Source organism: Muntiacus reevesi, chromosome 2 (assembly GCF_963930625.1).
Source record: "Muntiacus reevesi chromosome 2, mMunRee1.1, whole genome shotgun sequence".
Lineage (NCBI taxonomy): Eukaryota > Metazoa > Chordata > Mammalia > Artiodactyla > Cervidae > Muntiacus > Muntiacus reevesi.
Window position 1 is genome coordinate 40,443,937 of NC_089250.1, and position 23,133 is coordinate 40,467,069.

Sequence of the window (23,133 nt, forward strand, 5' to 3'; positions counted from 1 at the left end):
TCTGCTATTCAATACCCTTCTCTGTATATATGGGCTTAAGTTCTGGGTATATCACCTTCAAGCCCAGTACAATAATTCTCCAGGAAAACAGCCTAAGCAGGTACACATTCTTAACCCTGGCCTTTCTCTCCTGGGCTTCCTTCTCAAGTCCTCCCTTCTTGTTACTTGTTGAGTCCCTACCTGTCCTTCCAGGGGGCCATGTGGGGTCATGACAGTCACGGATTCTGGAGTCAGCCAGACCCCAGGTCATTCATTACCTCTGCAGTGGGGCTATGGTGTCACAGATGCGAGAGAGAAAAGCAAAGGGCCAGAAGATGCTTGGTATTCAGTAAATCAGCATTTTGAAAACTGAGTCACATCTAAGGCATGGGTTGGGGCCAGAATTTTTATGTGTTGACTTGGACACTATCCTTTCACATCCAGTCAAACTCTCTTTCTTGTCAGAGTTTAAATGTTCCTCCTTTACCTCCCCTCCCCAGTCCCCTGAACTGAAATTCCTGGTTCCTTTCTCTCACTGTGTAGCATTCCCCTTTCCTGAAAATGCTTCGATTTGGCAGCAAAATGAACTGCACATTCTTTTTTTTCTCACTGACAAACTGTTTATCAAATTTCGTAGCAGTGTGGGGTGTCTCCTTTGGATCTTAGAGTCTCAGGGTTCAGAGAGGTGGTAATATGGCCAAGGTGAATTGGAGAATTTGGTCTCTGACAAGTACCTGCTGCTTTAAGCCTGATTCTGCAATGGCTGCCAGGCAGTCACCCCTCCACTGGAGCTGTCCTGCTCCATGGCCAAAGCAAGAGCATGGGCAGTGAACCGCAAGCATTTTTCCTTGGTCACGCCTTCCCAGCAGGTAGCATCGACATAGCCATAGATATAGGAGCTCCCAGAGCCTGTAATGGCAAAGGCCTGTCCTCATACCCACCATGGGCACTGAGGACGCTTGAGCCCCTTCTTGGAGGTCCCAGCCAGCAGTGATGATTCCTGCCATCAGGCTTTCTTGGTATCAGTGACAAATTTCCTTAAGGAGACTGGCCGCTGTGTGTACCAGTAGAGGTTCATTCAGTTCAATGCTGTGGAAACCAAGCAGATAAGTGACTGTGTCAGCTCCTGCCTGGGTATCAGCTGCTGAGTCTGAGCTGCAGCAGAAAACACAGTCGTGAATAGGGGTCAGCTTGGCAATGTACGACCCAGTGGTGGTTCTGGAGCCTGCTCCTAGAACCATGCCCCCATCAACTTGCACAGCCATGAGAGTGGTCCCTGGGGAATCTTCCCGGTTCTCCCAGTCGGGGGCAATGGCCTCAGGCCCCCAGGCTGGTGCTGGCCCGGCTCCAGAGCAGCTACAAAGGTGGCCATCATCATTCTCCTCTTGAACTGTACATTCTTGAAGGCAGCTTCCTGATGGGTTTTTTGCTTTTTTGGACATTGTGTTAGGTATGCAGTGGGGTAGTAAGGCCATTCTGGACACTGATTCATCGAAACAGTTACTTTTGGACTCTGTTTAGAACAAGAGAAACTCCAGATGACTGCAGCAGTGCTGGTCTGGGCACTCTGGGGAAGGCTCAGATGCTTATTGCTAATACAGGCCACCTGGACATGTAGTATCTTCCACACTAAGGGTGAAAACCAACCAGATGCACAGACCACACCCTGGCCTGGGAGCAGGGCCATTCACCTTGCTGTCTTTCTTACGCGGGAACACCTCATTTAATACAGGTGATAGGATATACCAAAGTGGTAATTTTCCAGCCTGTGGGGCAGAAGATTTCTGGGGAGAGGCAGAATTACCCCCAAGAGCGTGACCTGTGGGCTGAGTGATACTATGCTTCCTAACCGAGGTGTATTTCACTGAACTTTGGATGCCACGGGCTGTATACCCACCAGTGTTTTTACATGCACTAGAAAATAAACACTGACATTAGATTATCGGCACAATGGCCAAGATTTCATCAATGGTCAAGAACACGGCATTACTATAAATACCGAAGCCTAAAACAGAAAGCATTCTTTGAATTCGCTAAAATAGTGTATGGACTATTTTTTGAATTAAAGTAGGCATATCCTTAAGCCAGATTTAGTAACATTCAAGTTTACTTTAAAATGTGAACTGAACCTACTACGGTACCATTTTCCATTTTTCAGTGGCTGTAAGAACACAGCTATTAAGGGTCATTTTGATCTTAAAAGAGACCTTCCTTCTCAATAGTGTTGAAACTCCCTGGAGATTCCTGTGAAAAATCATTATCTCTCAGGGAGCAGATGAAGATTGAGCAGCAGGTCCCAGAGGGCTGCTGATTAGTGACAATCAGTAAGGGAACAGGTCTATCCCGAAGTGTGGCTACCACACTCTGATCGTGTTATGCTCTAAAGTGAATATACTGTGGTTTCTGCCAGAATCACAGAAGGCCATAAAATAGACCAAGAAACATTACCCCTGGGGAGTGAAGAAGGCAGGGTGTTCGCTGTCAAAGTATTTCCTTAAACTCGTGGCTCCATCAGATTTCTCCAAAGCACATCCTCCTATCCATAATCACATTTTAATCTCACGAGTCTGACCAGAAAATCCACTTGGGAGACTTCTGCCTTATGACTATTTTTGTGGCAATGGGCTTTCAGAGAGGATGTTGCACATGGTCTGGACGTGAAGCCCACCCAGACGTCTTGGAGTCACACCGGCACTTTCGGGAAGCTATGTGAAATTCTGAATGACCATGACTTGTGTTTTTACAACTTGGTTTCTGAGGCCTGAAGGACTGAGTTTCAAATACTGAAAAACCAATTGACATTGGAAGATCAAAGCATTTAGTATTTGCAAGAAGACATGTCAACAATGATGTCATCATTTGAACATACCAGCCTTAGTGAATTTGATGGGATTCTGTGGCTGTGCTGGCATCAGAGGCTTAGCAATGCTGAAGATGCTGCCTTCTGAGTCTGCCTTCTGGTTCCTCAAAGGCAGCAGTGGCCCCTCGTCTACCTGCGTCACCTCTATACTCAGGCCACTGCCCTCAGAGGGGCCCCCTTCTCCCTTAGCTGGACACCCGCTCAGGGTGTGAATCCAGGAGGCATCATCACCTTCAGAATACCTTCCTCACTTCTTCTGAAGATCAGAGTCAGAACCCAGAGGTCAGCTGTGCAGTTCATGTGACCAGGTTCGTCTCCTGGTGTCTGCTCTGGACTGGAAAGGACAGGAGGAAAGGCTTGGAGAGGACTCCCCTCCTGCTAATAACTCAGTGATATGGATGACAAAGGAGCAAATCATTCTATCTCTGCATTTCTTATCAGTTCTAACTGGCTGTTTCCATGGACCGTTTCTCTAGAGGTTTTAATGGGCCCCATTAGACTCAAATCTAAGACCCCAGGATAATTAGAAATACACTCAAGCTTCTTGACATCCAGTGAGATTCAACTTTTCCTATTTGCCAGAAAGATGATTTTACCTAAGTTGGGGGAAAATTGCCAGAAAGACAACTGGTAAAACAATGAATGGTTTCTTCGAACTGAAGTTCTTGAAAGCAAAGAATTATTGAAGCCAGACACAAAAGTACATTGGGGTTTTTTTGGGTGGAAGTCATCAGGCCCAGCAGAGCTGGTGGCTGTCTGTCCAGGGCGGGCTCTCAGAGGGCTGTTCCTCAGTCTTTAGGGCAAGTGGACCACCTAAAACTAAAGCCAAATGTTACGTCCATTGCCTGGAATTTGTGGAGTCCCTGCTACAAATACAGCCAGGACTAGTCATCTGGTGCTGACAGCTAGTTCCAAATAGTCTTAACAGGAGTCAGAACCAACTCACCAGACTCTTTAGAGCATAGGGCAAAGGGCCCATGACCTAAGGGATTAAGGGGTGATAAGACTGTAATCCCAGGAGCCATAATGCAAGAATCAACGAGAGCTTGCTGCTAGAGGATGCTAACATGTGTCCTCTTTTCTGATTGTGGGAGCTGAAATTTAGTTCCTAGTGAATTGGGAGATTAGTTTGACGTAAATACACCAACATGTGTAAAACAGCTAGCTAGTGGGAAGCTGCCCTATATCACAGGGAGCTCAGTTCAGGGCTCTGTGTTGACCTGGAGGGGTGGGATGAGGACGGGGTGGGAGGGACACCCCAGAGGGAGGGGTTATATGTATACACATAGCTGACTCACTTCGTTATACAGCAGAAACTAACAACAATGTAAAGCAATTACACAGCAATTAAAAAAATACCATTAACTTCTTAGTGTCTTACTAAATGATTTGGGGGCTCCTAGTTTGTACGTTGGTGTTAAAAATGAAATGAACCTTATCCGTGCTTTCCACACGTGCGGCTGGGGTGTCAGGAACACCAACCTGGCCAAGAAAACATCCTGACCTGGATGACTCACACTGGGGCCACAGGACTCGCTTTGCAGTGTGATACAGGTGGGTTTGCACCAGGCAGCTCCTCAGGATTGTGGCCCGAGGACCCCCTGAGCTGCCCGGGAGGAAGCACAGCTCCCTTGCTCCTCACTGCCCAGGTTGCTCACGTGGAGATGGGCAGGTCTACGCAGAGTGGGGAGGGGTGGGGCTTCCCGTCCAGACTCTTCCCACAGCCTGCCTGCCTCCTTCCGCCCCTGGATGGGACACGCCAAGTACAACACCCACGTGTACCAGGGTAGCATCTTCATGTCCTGTCTGGCTTCTAACTTTTTCTCATTTTAATGTATAAAATGCAGCCTCGTATTTGGTACTTGTGATTTTGCTTTGTTTGACATAATCTGGACCAGGCATCCTAGTTCCTTCCCTGCGGTTGATCATTTCCAGACTGATTCTGAAAAGGCCAAGCTCTCCTGTTCTGTCACTTTGCCATCACGGAGGAATCAAGTCCCGTGCAAAGGACCTGCAGGGGCCAACAGGCCAGGCCGCCCAACACACATCTCCCCGGACTCCTTGGCAGGGAGAGCCTTTGTTTTCTGTGGAAACAGTCGTTAGCCTGTTGGCTGCGCTGACTTTGCACTGTTTGGAGGAACCAGCAGGACACATGAGTGAAGCCTGGGACTACAGCAGTCCCCTTTCTGGAGCCAGACCGGGCTGGCTGGCCTTGGCCTTGTCCAGCACTGGCCAGCACTGCTTGCAGCCAGGCCAGTCTCAGCAGGGGCCCAGAGGCCCCTGGTCCCCACGTCATCACCTCATCAGCTCCCTGGGGTCTCGAACAAACACTGCCTTCCCAGCCAAGGAAATAATGCTTTCCTTGTGATGCAAAGCCCCCTGGGGGGCTCTCGAGGAGCTTCCTGGCCCCACTTTGAGCGCAGCTGTCAGAGGTTCCTCGGCAAAGCAGCTGGCCGGTGGGCCCAGCTGGGCTCAGGTGGGCAAACAGTGGTTCAGAAGGGAGAGTCGGTTGTGGGGGGGGCGGGGCTGGATGTGTATTCCCACCCCCTCCCAGGGAGGTGCAGGCTCGGTGTGGCTTAGTGATGTAGATTTCCCCTCCGTTTTCCGGTGTCAAAGTCAGAAATCTGGTGGGAGGCTTCTCAGGGCGTCACACCTGGGACCGCTCCTTCCAGAAGGAGAGATTGCACTGACGTTTCAGGGATGCTGGTTGAACCCTGACTCTGAGTCTTTTCAAGGAAAGCATCTTTTGCGGGGAGGGGTCTGGGGCTTTTGCGCCTACATGTCCCCCAGGGACCGCTCCCCCTGACATTCAAGGGCACCTTTGGTTTTCTTAGTGACCAATGCCTGTTTGAAGATTCCCGCCTTTGTCTCTCCTCCGCTTCATTACAGACACTTCTTAGAAACAAAACAAAAACCTCTGGGGGACTTCCCTGGTGGTCCACTTAAACACTGGAATCCACCTTTCAGGGCAGAGGATGTGGGTTCCAGTCCTGGATTGGGAACTAAGATCCCAAATGCCTAGGGGCAACTAAGCCCATGGCCCACAATGAAGACCCAATGCAGCCAAAAAAAAAAAAAAAAACACAACAGAAACCTCTTGGACATCATGCCACTGTGATTGTCAAGATCCCACTCCCTATTTTCTGAGAACAACAGGTTCACCCAAACATCATTGCTTCAGTCTGGCCCAACACAAGTTCCCTCCTTTCTCCTTGAGAGCAGGACCAGGCCCGGCATGCCTGCTGGCCCTAATGTCCAACTGGATACTGGACACAGTGCATTTTAAAAAATTTTTATTTATTTATTTATATTAATTGGAGGATAATTAACTTACAATATTGTGATGGTTTTTGCCATAGATCAATATGAATCGGCCATTAGTATACAGGTGTTCCATCCATCCTCAACCTCCCTCCTACCTCCCTCCCCACCCTATTCCTCCAGGTTGTCACAGAGCATAGATTTGAATTCTGCCCTGCTCCTGACACAAGGTTTTAAGACTCCCACCCACATCTTCCTTGTTGACACTGATGCCCCCGACTCCTGACTTGTGCTCCCAAAGAGCCACTTCTGAGGCATTCTTCAAAGCCCTATTTGTCTTATTTTCCCCTTGCAGACTTGTGTAATAACTGGAGCCTCTGATTTTTTTCTTTTCATTTCCCCACACCTTTCCACTGTTAATCATGTTCCATAAATTAGCATCTGAACGTCTGTTTTATCTCTCAATCCTTTGTACCAAAAAGTTTTCACTGTCTTTCATCCTAGTGCTGAGCATTAGAAAAATGTATAAACATGCATGTGTGTGAGACGCGGGACAACACACAAGCAACTAGAAGCTTCATTGTTCACCAAATGGTAAGTCCGTTCAATTTGTATATGAGCTCCCAGTGGTGAGAAATCATGGTTTTTCTCTTGTGCCCATTAGCTCTCATTTCAAAAATGTATACATTATAAACTAATACTTTATAAATTGAAGTATAGTTGCTTAACAGGATTGTATTAATTTCAGTTCTACAGCAAAGTGATTTGGCTATGTATGTATATAGATAGATAGATATGTATTTCTACTTATTTATTCAGATTATTTTCCATTATAGTTTATTACAAGATACTGAATTTAGTTCCTTGTGTTATCCTAGTTTATATGCAGTAGGTTGCATCTATTGATCCTGTACTTCTAATTTATCCCCCCTTCCTTCTCCCTTTGGTGACCATAAGTTTGTTTTTTTATGTTAATGAGGTTGTTTTTTTTTTGTTTATAGCTTCATTTGTGTTACTTCTTTAGGCTCCACATATAAGTGTTATATAATATTTGTTCTTCTCTATCTGATTGCTGGGAGAAATATCAACCACCTCAGATATGCAGATGATACCACTGTAAAGGCAGAAAGCAAAGAGGAACTAAAGAACCTCTTGATGAAGGTGAAAGAGGAGAATGTAAGAGCTGGCTTAAAACTCAGCATTCAAAAAATGAAGATCATGGCACCTGTCTTGTCACTTCATGGCAAGTAGATGGGGAAACAATGGAAAGAGTGGCAGATTTTATTTTCTTTGGGCTCCAAAATCACTGAGGACAGTGACTGCAGCCATGAAATTCAAAGATGCTTGCTCCTTGGGAGAAAAGCTCTGACAAAGCTAGACAGCGTATTAAAAAGCGGAGCTGTGTAGCTACACCCTGAACCTGTCAGGAAAGTGTGCGCAGTCCTCCTGCCCCAGAGGATCCAAGAGGCAGAAGGGGCAGTGAGGAACCACTCGGCGTCTCTCTGCATCCAGCCAGGGGCGGCCCTTGCACCAGGTAGGCAGAAACTGAAGCCAGAGAATCTTTCATTGGACACCCAGGAAGGGCAGAAGGCAGGGGAAAGGAGGCTGGGTGACACCAGCATGTCATGGGGAGGGAGGCCGGACCCCAGCCCCTCTCTCAACTCCTCATCACTCAGAGCGCAGGTGCCCCCTGTGAGTCCTGCTCCCCACCCACTGTTGACAAGAGTTGGAAAAATTCTTCTCTTTGAGACAAGTTCTCCCATCTTGTCGGGGTGGGGTTCACCAGGGAAAAATCAGGGTCATTGTTTAAAAAGTAACAGCTCAGAGTGACTTGCTGTCTCTGTACTCTTACCATCAGGGTATCCCATCTTGCCAACGATTCACGGAGTACTGCTAAAAGGATTCCTGAACTATAACCATAGTCCTAATACCTTAATACCATATGTAAAAATAATCAACAGTAAGTGTTCAATATCATTAAATATTCAATTAGTGTTCAAATTTCCAGTTACCTCAAAAATGCCACTGTTTTGTGGTTTCTTTGAATTAGGAATCAAATCATTTCTATATGTGGCCATGGGTTAACAGATTTTCAAACTCTCCTTTAATCTACAGGGCCTCTCTCTCTCCTCCCCCAACCCCCTTCGCAATGCTTGCACATGTGGTCTTTCCTGCAGGAAGGCTACCTTTGTAAACTCTTGTGCAAGGGACATACACACTCACACCTTCTGCCCCAAGTTCAGTCGATGCCTTTTAGGGCATTTTCCCTTGGAAGGTGACTTAGAGGAGGGTAAATCCCACCCAATAAAGTTCCAAGAGCTTGCCCACCCCCATGGCGATTAAACCAGCAGGACAGAGTGGATGAGGCCTCGTGCTTGGATATAAGAAGGCAACCACATTCTCAAAGGCGGTTATGCCCAGGATGCGTCTTAGAGGACAAGTTTGCGTTTTATTTGCTTATTTTTGACAATGTTACATGAGAAGTGAAAAGACAGAACAAAATCAAGGAATATCATTATACACCTTAAGTAATGAAAGCTTCTCTCCTTGCTGACTCTGCGGTCGGCACCTCCCCCACCCCCGTTGTCTATTTGTGAATCGTGGGTGGGAATTCATTAGGAAGCCTGGACGTGCTGCTTGGTGAGTGCTCGGTGACTGCTTGGTCAGCCTTTCCTGAAGGATTTTACGCCAGGTTTAAGCCAAGATGAAATAAGTGCCAGGCCAGGGACTTCGATCAGCCCTTGAAATTAGTGATCTTCTTACAGATTTGGGCACAGGATGAATCTGGGCTTCCCTGGTGACTCAGACGGTAAAGAATCCACCTGCAATGCAGGAGACCTGGGCTCCATCCCTAGGTTCAATCCCTGGATGGGGAAGATCCCCTGGAGGAGGACATGGCAACCCACTCTAGTGTTCTTGCCTGGAGAATCTCATGGATAGAGGAGGCTGGTGGACTACAGTCCATGAGGTCCCAAACAGTCAGACTCGACTGAACAGCTAAGCACCCATGCAAGGATAAATCCACCGAAAGGCAGGAACCTCCTGGGTACAGGAGGGGTGAAGAATTAGGGCAAATAATGCAATCGACCACAGTGGTGAGCTGTTGACAACAGCAAGAAAAGTATAGTGTTGGAGGTGGGGACACATGCTTTTAAGGAAATATCAGCCCCTGGAATTACTGGACTATGAATGTTATTTAATCGTCCCTGCTGCCCTACACTACAGGAGAGGAATACCTGTTTCCTGGTTCGGTAGTGTAGAAATGGGGTGCCTCTTGCTTCCTGAAAAGTCACAGTCATTAAATGACAGAGTCTGGATCTGAGCCCAAGAGTTGGAACCTGGGTTTGATTCCAAAGCCCAATCTATGTCAATATCATACCTCTCCTTCAAAAAGCTCTTGGCTATGTTGATTCCCCCACATGTCACTTCTTCATCCAGTCTCGATCATAACGTGTCTGAACTCTACATGCAGTGGCATCGGGCACAGAGACTTCATTCCAAGTTGTGCTGTGGTCTACTACTTTTGATGGAGCTCAGTGTAACAGAATTTCACAGCAAGCAAACTGGGAATAAACTACACAAACATGGTACTGAAGGTCCGAGAGGGATTCAATTGTTTTTCACATCTGATGTTATTTGTCAGATGAAGTCTTTCTCGGGAGGTTAGAACGTGTCACCTCTTTTCATCATCCCAGTGTTGAAGGTACGAACCTGGAATTGCCACGTAGGAAAGTGCTTTCCCAAGGTCACTGAGCTTCTGACTAGAAGCACAAAAGAGAACTGATGGTCAGCAGAGGGTGGCTCTCCTGGACTCCTGCCCCCTGAAATGGAAAATACTTTCTCACAAGCATGAGTATTTCTGCCTTTTGTTTAAATGAGGTCTAACTCTTGAGGGATAACTAGCGCAGCCAAAGTGTACCGGGCCCACCTGGTGATCCTGGACATTTTATCTGGACAAGTTGCATACTTCTTGAACTTACGCTCTTGAGAAATTCTTTGAGAAATGTCAAGGTGATTGGAGCCAGTGCAAACAAGGATGACATTCTTTTCATTCTTTTCCTGGGAGGTCATTTTCTCTTTACCATCCAGCTCTGCGAGCCACCATCTTCCGTAACAGACCATCAGCTTGCTCAGAGGTCCGCCCTTGAGGGAAACTGGAAAGTTGGTGAGATTTTTAAATCAGTTTACCCCAGAATCCCCTTCACTTTTTCTCACTGTAGCTCCAGCTGATAGGAACCCTTAAAGCTGGAAAGTAAGCAAAGCATGCTGGCAACTTACCTGGGCTACACCTTCTAACATGTTAAGAACGTGGATTACAAATGATGACATCATCCATTGGCCAGTGGGGAAGAGGTCACAGCGTGGGGTCATCTGACTCAGTTTTGTCTCCCTCTACTCCCCATCTATTGCCAGATTTGCAGTTTGTTTGCTAGATAAGAAGTCACTTGAGGGAGGGTTTCAATTTGGACTCAGGTTTGGGCAAAATTTTTCCAGTAAGAGTGGCTATGTGTCACATGGATAATGCTGATGACCTGAAATGTTTTGTATTGAGTTGAATCCTATATGTTTGCCACTACTTGACTGCTTTTGGTCTACAGAAACAATTATTCCACATGATTTAACTTAAAAAGTTATTGGCTTTCATGATCCAAAGAAGAAAAAAAACTAGAGGTGTAATCATCAGTGAGTTCTGAGAAAATATGCCATTGGGAACAGTCCCTAAATCCAACTTTTCTATTGAATGCTATTTTCTTCTCACATGGTAAAATCACAACCAAATCAGAACTGTTCCTTCAGAAAACTACTTGCTCTCTAAATGTTATAAAATCACATTTAAGAAAGAAAGTGACATGAAAGAAGGTTGAGAGACAGTCGGAATGTGAATGTGTCACTGCTTGTCCAACTCTGAACACAAAGTAGAATTTAGAACTGGCAACATCAATATCTTAGGAAAAAGGATTATTGCAGCATGGGAAAGTTACCTTCCCAAGAATATATCCCACAAACTGAAGTTTGTGGTTTGTCTCTGGGGTCTTCAAACACAAATGAGAATTTAAAAAAATCTCCATCTCTGTTTTATTGGTAACCTGGAGGACACTTCCACTGTTGCTCCATGACTGCTAAACTTGGCTATCATTTACCTCCCTGTCAGTAAGTGTGGCCAGGAGCCAGGCTGTGTGGACAACAGTCTACACTGAGTCACAGAGAGAGAGAGAGAAATGGCTAAATCTCCAGTCATACCCCATCAATGCCTAAAGAGCTGCTAACAGCAGAGACATATTCTTTTTTGAACCAAGAGCTTTCTCAGGCTGTGACTTCACATGTGTCCGTCTGCAGCAGCTCCTGAGTGATAGGTAACATGCAGAATATGAAGGAAAACTTTTGTCATTTTGTGGTATTTTTTGCTTTAGAGTCCTGTATCCTCTGGTGGGCTAATAAAATTTTTTGATTAAAGTAATAGTTTAATGAGTTCATTACTAAAGGGAAAAAAGCTACATTTTTAGTTTAACTGAATGAAAATTTAAAAAATAGAGTAATTTTTTAAAAATCTAAACAAAACGTTAAAAATAATAATGACAATGGTCCCAAAAGCCAGTCCATCATTTCTAACAGCAAATGAGACAGGGAGGCAAGCAAGTACATCTTTCTACTATTAAATTCGACATGGACAATTTGGGTTCACCGAAAATACCATTTTTCAAGGTATGTTCATGTTGATCATCTGACTTTCTTGGCTTTAAGTCTTGTTTGTAACAGATGCATACATTTGGCTATCATCTGTTGTTCAGAAGCTGGGCTCATTAGGTTTCCTTCCTGTTTTATTTCTGTACAAGTGTATGTGATATAATCATGGTTGCATGACACTTTTTCTTTCCGGAGGGTTGTTGCTTTTCTCAGGCCTGGGGAGCACTGTTGTTGAGTGACCACCTAGAATTCACACGGTTTCCCAATGCCGGGTCCTTGCATGGAGGCAGTGCTGGTCAGGGACAATCAGAATGATGTGTCCCGGGAGAGGACAGGGCGGGGTCCCTCCCTGGCAGAATGGACAGGGGGAGGCCCCCGTGGGGCAGAGCCAGCTGACCTCCTGGTCTCAAGGTCAAGTGGGTTGCACAGGTGCCCCAGCCACCCAGCGGCCCCGCCCGCACTTGGGTTCTGGGGAGGGAAGAAGCGTGTTTCTGGGTTTCAGGCATCCGGAGCTGGGCAGAGATGCACTGTCCCCTGGATGGGACACCTGCCATCTGTCTGGAATGGACCCGGAGGACAGAGGCCAACAACATTCGGCGTGCCTCTGTCCTCGTTTCCCCAAGGGCCCCTGTCCCCAGCCCCATCCTGGCTTTCTCCGCTTAGAAATTCCTTGTTAGGAAACCCAGCGTTCTTTGTATGTGGCCACGCGGGCAGACCGCGCTGGTGTCACAGTCCACAATTAGCGCCAGGCCGGACCGAGGATGCAGCCTTTGTTCAGGGAAACACAGATGGAGATTTTTATGGTGGGTCAGACCGAAACCTCAGGTACAGGTTCTGGTGAGAGGCAAGCATTAGATCAGGGTGGCAACCGAGGCCCAAGGGCCCAATCCAGCTCACCGCCGCTTGCACAAGAGTTTCACTGGTGCCCAGCCACGTCCGCTTGTCTTTACTTTATCCGTGGCCAATTTGTGCTGCCACGACCGAGGCGAGGAGCTGTGATAGAGACCGACGGTCCGGGAAGCCTCAGCCACTTCCTCTCTGGTCCTCTCTGGAGAAGGCTCATGGTCCCTGCATTACAGGAAGAAAAGGAAAACAGCCCCTTTCCAGGAGACCCTGGGAGCACCACCAACAGCAGCCCCTCTGCTTCCACACGTGCTCTTCCCTCCTCCCCACCCTGCCCTGGTGCCTGTGAGCAGTCAAAGCATGGGGCACTTTCCTCGCTAAAACACCCCAACCTCCCTGAACCAAGCAGCCGTCCTTTTGCAGGAGTGAGAGATGCCGAGAGACCCCTTTTCCACGAGGTTATGTGGGGGCCAGCTCTGCGGGCTGCAGCCTGAATGCCTCCTGCTGGGTTATTGGTGGAGGAGCCCGGTTATTGGTCGCTCCCTGGCCTCTGGGCCCTGCTCTCCTCTGCAGGTTGAGGATAAGAAAAATGCAGCTCTCTTGGGGCTTTTATAAAGACGAAAATGAGGGAGAAAGCGCTGAGAACCCGGCTTGGCACCCACTAATCGACCTGCAGATGCCTGAGTCGGAGGGGACTTGGGAGGGTCTGCTACCCATCCCAGGAGGAGGGTGGCCCTCCCAACATCACACCCTCTTTGTCAGAGCAAAGTCCGGGTCTCGGGTCCGCTGCTGTTTTTTCGTGTTTGCTGTGCACTGAAGTTGGGTTCAGGCTCTACACTCAGGGCTCACAGGTGCCCTGTGAGAGCAGAACCTCGCTCATCCCATTTTGCAGATGAGGAAACAGAGGTGAGGTGACCTCAGGTTCTGGAGGTCAGGGTGACTCTCCCATCCACACCCTCCCCCGGGCCCCCACTCCTGGATCACGGGGGAGAGTGGAGTAATTTGGGGTCCCGGGTAGAGGAAATCTGGGGGGAGGGGTGGTGTGAACGCTGCCTTCAGCCTCACTGGGATGCTGGAAGGGGCTTTCCTGGTGGGCCCTGGCCTCCCGGGTCCAGCATCACAAGGGGTCCATCTAGTGGTCAAAGAGGGGAATCCCAACCGTTAAGTTGGGAGAGCCACTGAACCAGAGCCTTCCGGTTTGCGCAGCTCCACTTGGTCCCGCTGACCCCCATCCCACCGCGTCAAGGGACGGGCAGGTTGGTCAGATGCTGGCCTGAGGTTCCCTCGAAGTGGACATGGCCACGAATGTTCTATGGAATGGAGACATTTGCAGCGGCCAACTCTCCCTCTGGACAGCGCGCCTGCACCTCAGCTTGGCCAGAGGCCACCCCAAGGGGATATTGGAGCACGTCGAGGGAAGTCTCTGGCTATCACAATTGGGAGGTGCTGCTGCCATCCAATAGGAGAGGCCAAGGATGCAGCTAACACCTTACAGGACGGCCCCAGGACAAAGAACATCCCACATCACACGCCAATACGGTCTCCCTCTACTGAACGAGAAGACTGACCATGCCCTCCTTCTAATGGGACAACTCGTGGCAGAAGGGAGGAGGGATGGAGGCTCAGACCCTCTGCACGTGCTGTTTCTCCTACCTGGACCACTCGGTTCAGATGAGCCTTCGACTTCTCTCCTCCCAGGCCGGGGAAGCCAGGATATCGGTCCCTCATGGGTGGAGGGCTGTTCCCCCTTTGCCTGGTGCCCTGACGGGGAGTGACAGATGTGGACATGGCCTCAACTCGTCCTCACGTGCCTCCACAAGACGAAGGGCATCCAAGCTGTGCTCTGTCTCCCCGGGTCCTTGGACCCTGATGGCTCACTTCTCTTGACCGAAGCTCCAGAGACCAGAACCAGTGACTGGCTCAGCCTGGCCTGGAGGATTTATGAGCTGCAACGGAGAAAATTCTAGCTCCTCGTTCTCTGGGCCACGTGGTCAGGGCTATGGAAATCTGGAGGTTCCACAGCTGACCACCAGGAGAATTGTTATATCACTTCCCCAGCTACACTGGGCGCAGTTTGCTTAGTAAGAAAAGCAATCTTTTTGTTGAATTTCACATCTTCTACCAAGTAATGAATTAACCTTTTTGAAATCACAAAGGGGATCACAGTAGGAAAATGAAGCCATAGCCTGTCCGAGAGATAGAGAGAGATGCCTGGATCACAGACCAGAAGACAGAATATAAAAACATTCTGTACAGACTGATTCCATATTCGAGGCGATCACTAGTTAGAAATGGGATGCCCCAGCCTGCTGTCTCACTGTGGACAGATTCTGTCGTCATGAGGTTAGCTCTGGCTTAATCAACTGGATTCTAGAAGACCTGGGCTTACCCTCACCCGGTTGCCATCAGGACTTCTTCCGGTTTTCAGCCACAGGGGCTAACTGTGAACACTATGTACTCATGAGTGGCAGAGAAACTGTGGAAGGGCTCACGGTTCCCCACCTTCAGGATGCAAAAGACACTTCTAATTAATCAGCAGACAGGTGAAGGAGAGGGCAGGCTGGCTGGGGTTGCAGAAACTGATGCTGATTTCAGATGCGAGGACTAATGTCCTAGACATCACTTGCTCAGATTTTTCTCTCGTTTTTGAGAGAAGTCAGCAATCTAAAAAGCACTTATTAAGCACCCAATGTAGCCGGGTTACCAGGAAGCACTTATTAAGCACCCAGAGCAGTTGAGTGTACTGAATGCAGCAGGAGTGACATGGATCCGGGGTGAATGCTATCCCTCCCCACCCACCTTCCTTGCCCTGCAGGGAGATCCAACTAGTGGGAGGCACTGGCAGAAGAGTCGCTTGGGAGGGAGGAGAGGGACCCAGGCATCTCCAGCTGGGCCGTCTTCTGCAAGACTGCAGTTCCTGCCAGAGGCGGTCCTCCCTGTGCTTCTTGATGTGCTTGGCTCGAGGACTCTGATAACCCTGAGCCCCCTGCTCTTCCAGTGATAGGGGGCAGGGTGAGGGGGGCAGCTTCCTGGCATTGCTAACACCTGGGTTCATCACTGTTTCTTGGTTGGGCCCTCAGCTCCCCATCCCTGTACAACAAATCCCCCTATTAAATTCTGTATGCTGTCAGTGCCCAGCGTGTCTTCTGCTTTGGGGGGCTCCTGCCTACTCTAACCAAATGCATTTCACATCCCTCTGCTTCCTCTCTCAGGGCTTCAGACTCCCCAGCATCCTTTACATTCCCAGACGCCCGCTTCTTTCTCACCCCAGGGCCTTTGCACCTGCTTTCCCTCTGCAACATATGCTCTGGCCCCACTGCTCCTGCTGGCTGACACTGCATCCCCTTAAACTGCAGCTGAGATGTTATCTTGGCAGAGACCTCGGCCAACTACCTTTCTAAAGCAGCTCCCATCACAACAAACGCAACTTTCTCTCTCACTATTTATCTCTTTCAAATTGTGCGTCATGATCCGTGGTGATTTTGTTTATGTGTCTGAACAGTTACTTACTAATAATTATTTATCTGCTGCCGTCTCTACTGAAGTCTAAGCTCTGTGCTCCCAACTTGAAGCCCTGTGCCTGGAACATGGAATCAAGATGGCCAAATGAATGAATGAATGAATGTTTTAAAAACTTTGAACCCATGAAAACGTCAAAATGAAAGAAGTTTCAAATTTGGTGCATTTCTGTATTGCTTTTGGAGATAAGTCTGGGGAAGGGGACGCAGGTGTTAGAGTCTGTGAATTTTTCTGTGGGGCATGGAAAGTGCCCTCCTGGTGTTTCTCCTCCTGAACTGGGTCGGGCCTGTGTTTAGACTGGGGTGGGGTGGAGGAGGTGGCATCTCCCTGCCCTTAGTACATGGTGTGCTCTAGACCGGAGTCACTGTCTGGAACCCTCCTCCTGGTGTTTCACGGGTTAGGGGCAGCTCAATGCGAACCAGGGACATGGCCACTTGGCAGGTGAATGAAACCTGTAACAGGGTCGCTGGTCCCCTGGTTGTGTCTCTAAGCCTGCCCGAGCTCACCTTCAATCCAGTGGGACAGTCCCCGCCAATATTCCTCCCTTCCTGCCTGGGTGGCCCCCTCACCACAGCCAGAGGCATCATTGCAGGCCAGCCCACATGGAGGAACATGTGTAAGACCCTTGATCAAGAGAGTTGGGTGGACATGTGAGGTGGGGTGCAGGGAAGGGTTGAGATAAAGTGCCCAGGCTCCAGCTTTCCTGCAGACTACTCCCAGGCGTGGCCCACAGTGTCTCCATCTTCCGCAGGACCAGCCCCAGGTGTCCACAGGGCTCACCTGGTCACTAGCATCCTGCTACCCATCTCCTTCCCCACTCTGTTTCACTTCCGGGTTCCCTGGACTGGGCTCTTCCCCACACAACTGTGACCCCAACACCGCCTCTGTAACCCTGATCACTCCACTGTGACACCTCCCCCTGACACTGACCAGGCAGGTGGGCGTGTCTCAGGTCAAAGGTCAGCCTGCCATTTCTGCTCATTTGTCGCCAGCCCCCAGGTACATGGAAGCGGGTAGAAGGTAAATCCCACTGAACTCCAGATACCAAGGAAGGGGCTGAACCAGCTGCAATGAGGCAGCACAGGCAGCAGGGGGCAGCAGAGGATGCTGTTTCGTGGCTGGGTCTTGTGCAGGCCCAGGCTCCCCACCGACCCTACAGGAAGGCAGGCCTTGCTTCCCAAAGCCAGTCCTGCCCAGGTGCCAGCCCCACCCTTCAGACATGTTCATGGGACACAGAATTAAAGTCTCTGGCTTCAGGCGGGTGATGGAGAAGCTCGCTGTGGGAACAGCCTCTAACTGAAGAAGAGATAAGTAAAAGGTATTTGCTTTCCCAAAGGCCTGTCCAGGAGTGGAGCAGCTGTCTGCTGACTCCAGATGGCTTATCACCATGGACAGGCTTCCCTGACCCTCCGGTAACTGGCAACAGGGCCTTGAGCCCTCAGGAAGATGCTTGCTTTATAAAGATGAGGACAGTCACCTAGAAGTTCGGGTCCTCAGGCATGTGCCCTTGGGCAGCAAGGTCAGGGTGGGATCAGGCTGACACTCTTTGTCCCACATCCCGTTAGGTGTTGAGACAGGACTATGGGAATACTGAAGTGGAGAGGAGGAAGGTGTAAGCTCTTGGAAAGAGGAAGGTGCATGGCAACTCAAGGTGAAGTGGGTCACATTTTGAAAAGCCTTCATCGTATCTGAAGTGTCCAGTGAGGTGATCTGACATATGCATGCACTGTGGAAGGATGACTACAATCAAGTTATTTAATGTATTCATCACCTCACAGTTACTTTTTCATTTTCTTTGAAGTGGGAACACAAAATATTTACTCTCCAAGCAAATTTCTACTCTCTTAGCAACATTCCAGTATGCAATGCATGCATGCATGCTCAGCTGCTTCAGTCATGTCCAACTCTTTGCGATCCGATAGACTATAGCCTGTCAGGTTCCTCTGTCCATGGGATTTCTTAGGCAAGAATACTGGAGTGGGTTGCCATGCTCTCTTCCAGGGGATACATATTGTTAACTATGCCCTCTGTGCTGTACAGTTTACCCCTCGAACTTATTCACCTTAAAACTGAAAGCTTGTACCTTTTAACCAACATCCCTCCAATTCTCCCACCCCCTCGTCCATGGCAAACAGCACTCTACTCTCTATTTCTATGAGATGGGCTTTAGTGAAAGTGTTAGTTGCTCAATCGTGTCCAACTCTTTGCGATCCTATGTCCTGCAATCTGCCAGGTTTCTCTGCCCATGGGATCCTCCAGGCAAGATTACTGGAGTTGGTTATATTTCCTTCTCCAGGGGATCTTCCCAACTCAGGGATTGAACCCAAGTCTCCTGTATTGCAGGCATATACTTTACCATCTGAACCACCACGAAAGCCCCTTTTAAAAAACAGATTCCACAACGAATGAGATCATACAGTACTTTTCTTTCTCTGCCTTGTTATTTCACTAGTACTTCCTGTAGGTTCATCCATGTTGTCACAAAAAGCAGGATTTTTTCTTTTTCATGGCTAAATAGTATTCCACTGTATAGGTATGTATTTCACATCTTTTTTTATCCATCTGTTGATAGGCATTAATTTTGTTTCCATATCTTGGCTGTTGTGAGCAACAGATTCATTGTTTTTTGTTTCTGGAGATGCTGCTGCCCTTAGTTCTGGGTTTTCACATTCCTGATAACCTTGGAGACACACAGGGAGTCTTGGTCCCTTACAAAAGTCACAACTAACGAAGATGCTTTCCTCTTCATCCCAGGTTTCATGCTTTCATTTATGCTGTCACCCTCCCTGCCATTTGCCCAGCCTTCCTCCCTTCTTGGAAAGAGGTGTCTGTCTCCACTCCCACAACCCTCTTGTGGTGGCTGAGCTGCCATCCTGCTATTTTCCTGTTCTTCCCAGCCCTGCCCATCCCGGGGCACTGAGGCCACCCTGATCCAGGCTGTGAGAAGGGACATCAGAGGCTCATGACTCAGAGTAACTCATCACGATGCTGGACTCAGTGCCCAGGAAGAGGCCTGTCCACCCAGTTCCAGGGGTTGGATGTCCTGTCCTGTATCCCAGCTCCCTCATCACATCATCACCACCTGGGTACCACCTCTCACTGCTTCCTTCTGCCCTGGTCACGTCTGCTGCTGCCAGGACTCGGGATGCATTTCTACTTTCCAAGAGGTCTCACTCATAGGACAAAAGTGGGTGCTGGAGTGAGGATGAGGGGAAACTGCTTTTCTTGTTTAAATTTCTGCTTCCCTGGGCTCTCAAAGCCCTCAAAGCATTCCTTGGGTCAATTCAGCCGAGGACAGATCTGAGGGTGGGTCACAGATCCAGGGAGAAGGATGCCCTTGGAGCCCATGGAGCCCCAAGGAGTGGGATTCTAGCCCAGTCACCCCACCAGCCTCAACTCCAGGCTGAGAGCCTCTCTCTGGCAACAACACAATGTTCTGAATTCATCCCTAGGCTGCCCTATCTCTGGTCACGCAGCAGATTAACTCGAGTGAAGTTGCTCACTTTAATTTCCATCTTTTTTCCCCTAATGCCAGGGCTCTCTTCACAAGGCTCTCAGACAGAAGCTCCCCTCAGACGTTGCCCTGCGGTTGCCAAGTCATCATTCCGCCCACAGTGCTGCCGGAGGGTTGTCTCAGCTGCTCCAGTTAGTCCTGGACCATCAGGAGCCCACTCCTGCCTAAACTGGGGGGACATCAAGCTGGTTTAGAAGTGCGCCAGAAATATAGAGCAACTGAGAGGCTTGAGGACACGAAGCCCAAGAAATACTCCATTAAATATGGCACATTCTGAAGTGGTTCAAGCTCAAGATAAGTGAAAAGTTCAAGCTGGGATAATCCCATCAGCATCTTCCAGAAGTGAGCCATTTTGAGGTTGATCACAGAAGTGAAGCTGACCTCCAGCTTCATTTCTCAGCTGCTGCAGAGATCAGACGGGGATGGGTGGGGTGTCTGTGCTTTTAAACCCAGTTCCTTCACCCACATTGTTCCCAAAGCAAGTCCATCCCACTGACTTGGCCTTATTGTCCTCCTCAGGGTCACTTTCCTTCATCTTAGGCCAAGGCTGTTGTTTAACAGAACTTTCTTCCACGGAAGAATTACTCCACATCTGCATTGTGCTGTTTGGTGACTGTTGAACTCTTGAAATGTAATTACTGTGACTAAGGAAGTGGTTTTTAAATATTATTTTATAATAATTTCAGTTTAAAAATTAAAATGGAAATAGCCAGTCATGGCTAACGACTATTGTAATGAACAGCACCGTCATAGGTAATTAAAGATTTTACCTCACTGCCTTTCTCTCCAATATAGCATCAAATTCAATTCCTGATAGTTTAATGCTCTCAGGCATGATCCTTTCCACAACTTGGCCTCTCAGATTTTATCTTCCTCCAGCTTTTGTTGCTTTTGGCCTCAAAGCACAGCATGTGGGATCTTGGTTCCCAGACCAGAGATGGAACCTGTGCCCCTTGCATTGGAAGTGCAGATTCTTAACCACCAGATCACCAGCAAAGTCCCTTCTCCAGCTTTATTGAAATACACTTGACAAATGACATTATGGGCTTTTCAGGTGGCTCAAATGGTAAAAGATCTGCCTACAATGAGGGAGACCCAGGTTTGATCCCTGGGTTGAAAGGCTCCCCTGGAGGAGGGTATGGCAGCCCAGCCCACTCCAGTATTCTTGCCTGGAAAATCCCCATGGATAGAGGAGCCTGGCAGTCTATAGCCCTTGGGGTCACAAAGAGTTGGACATGACTGAGCGACTAAGCATAGGCACATACATGACATTGTGTAAGTCCAAGGTGTACAATGTGTTCATTTGATACATTTATGATATGTCTACATAGTACAAAATGTTTCCTACCATAGCTGACCTAACATTTCCATCACACCATATAATTATCATTTCTTTTTTGTGGTGATAACATTTAAGATCTACTCTGTTATCAGCATTCAAGTATCTTTCTCTTTCTCTCTCTCTCTCGAAGTAGCTTAGTCATGTCCGACTCTTTGTGACCCCATGGACTGTAGCCCACCTGGCTCCTCTGTCCATGGAGTTCTTCTAGCAAGAATACTGGAGTGGATAGCCATTCCCTTCTCTAGGGGATCTTCCTAACCCAGGGACTGAACCCAGGTCTCCCACATTGCAGGCAGGTTCTTTACTATCTGAGCCACCAGAGAAGAAGCCCATTCAAGAATATAAAACACTGTTATTAACATCCCAGAACCCATAATGAGATCCTCAGAACCTGCGAATCCTACAGTTGGAAGTTTTGACCCTTTGACCAAATCTCCAATATCTCTCTATATCTCCCATCCCTAACCCCTGGTACCCAGCATTCTTCTTTCTGTTCCTATGAGTTCAGCTTTTTCACATTCCACATGTAAGTGAGATCAGATGATACAGTATTTTTCTTTCTCTGTCTGACTTAACTCAGTCTAATACCGTCAAGTTTCATTACTGTTGTTGCAAATGGCAGGATTTCCTTTTTTCTCGTGGCCGAATAATATTTCATCATATAAACATAATGTGGATTTTTTTATGTCCTTTATGTGGATGTTATACCTTTTGTTGTTGTTCACAGTTTGGGATATTCTGCTATTGCTTTGTTTTAAATCTTTTTTCTCTTTGATATTCAGTCTGGGGAGTTTCTGTACCCTAATCTCAGAGTCTTTCCTCAATGAAGTCCAGTCTACTGCTGAGCCTATCAAAGGCATCCTTTATCCCTGTTACAGGATTTTTAATCCCCAGCATTTCTTGTAGACCCCTTCTTAGAATTTCTCTCCACTGACATCACCCATCTGTTCTTGCATGCCATCAACTTTATCCATGAGAGCCCTAGCCTATGAGTCATGGTTTTTAATATTCTAGGTCTCATAATTCTCACATTCCTGTCAGATCTGACTTCGGGTTTGATGTTTGTGCAATTTATTCACCTGTGTTTCTGCCCTTTAACTTTTTGTTGAAAGGTGGGTGTGTTCTATGGGGTAAAAGACAAACAGACTACAGTGAGTGAGGAGATGATGGCAGGTGGAGGGGATGTTTGGAGGGGATGTTAAGCTCCTACAATTAGTTCCTGTCCTTTGGTGAATCTGTGCCTCTCAGCTGTGAACTTTGCAAATATTTCTTTCTTTTCTCCCCCATCTTAAATGGGAAGGGCTTCCCTGGTGTCTCAGATGGTAAAGAATCTGCCTGCAATGCAGGAGACTCGGGTTTGATCCCTGGGTCTAGAAGATCCCCTGGAGAAGGAAATGGCAACCCACTCCAGTATTCTTGCCTGGAGAATTCCATGAACAGAGGAGCCTGGAGGGCTACAGTCCTTGGGGTCACAAAGAGTTGGACTAACACTTTCATTTTCACTTTTCTTAGATGGGGCAGGGTGGCTAGAGGGGGCTGGGCTTGGGTATTTTCTGTTTCTTAGATGGGGCAGGTCAGCTGGGCTCTGGTTAGACTACAATAGATTAGGTTGGAGAGAAAGCCTTATTAATAAAAACAGGGTGCTGTGGTATATTTCAAATGCTAGGAGTACTAGGGGATTTTTCTAAGACACTCAGTGTGAGGATGGTAGCGCTCTGGGAGGGGAAACTTACAAAAGTATGTCCCTCCCCACCCCCCGCCATGTCCATCCTACCCACCCCCTCCTCACTCCCCACCCCCTCCTCACTCCCCACCCCCTCCTCACTCCCCAGAGTTTTAAACTCCAGCCTGTGTACACGGAGCCTCCAGCAACCCCCAGTCCCAGTTTAGGCTCCTGTCCTGACACTGGTTCCCACAGGGGTTTCTGCTCATGGGTTTCTCCTCCAGTAAGGAGTGATTCTGTGTATCTGCCCATCAAGTCTCTCTGATCTGGGGCAGCATCTTTCCCTGGGACCTCACCTCCCTGAAGGATCCAGGAAGAGCTGTTGGTTTTTCAGTTTGTTCAGCTTGTCACTTGTTGCCAAGACAGAGTCACAGTTTCCAGACCGTACTGGAAGACAGAGGGCAGCC

General features: G+C 48.2%; 1 pseudogene; it reads right to left on the bottom strand.

Moving 5' to 3' along the window:
- Positions 1-656: 656 nt before the first annotated feature.
- On the bottom strand, positions 657-1,421 carry LOC136157136 (proteasome subunit beta type-6 pseudogene; annotated as a pseudogene).
- Between the last annotated feature and the right edge of the window lie 21,712 nt (positions 1,422-23,133).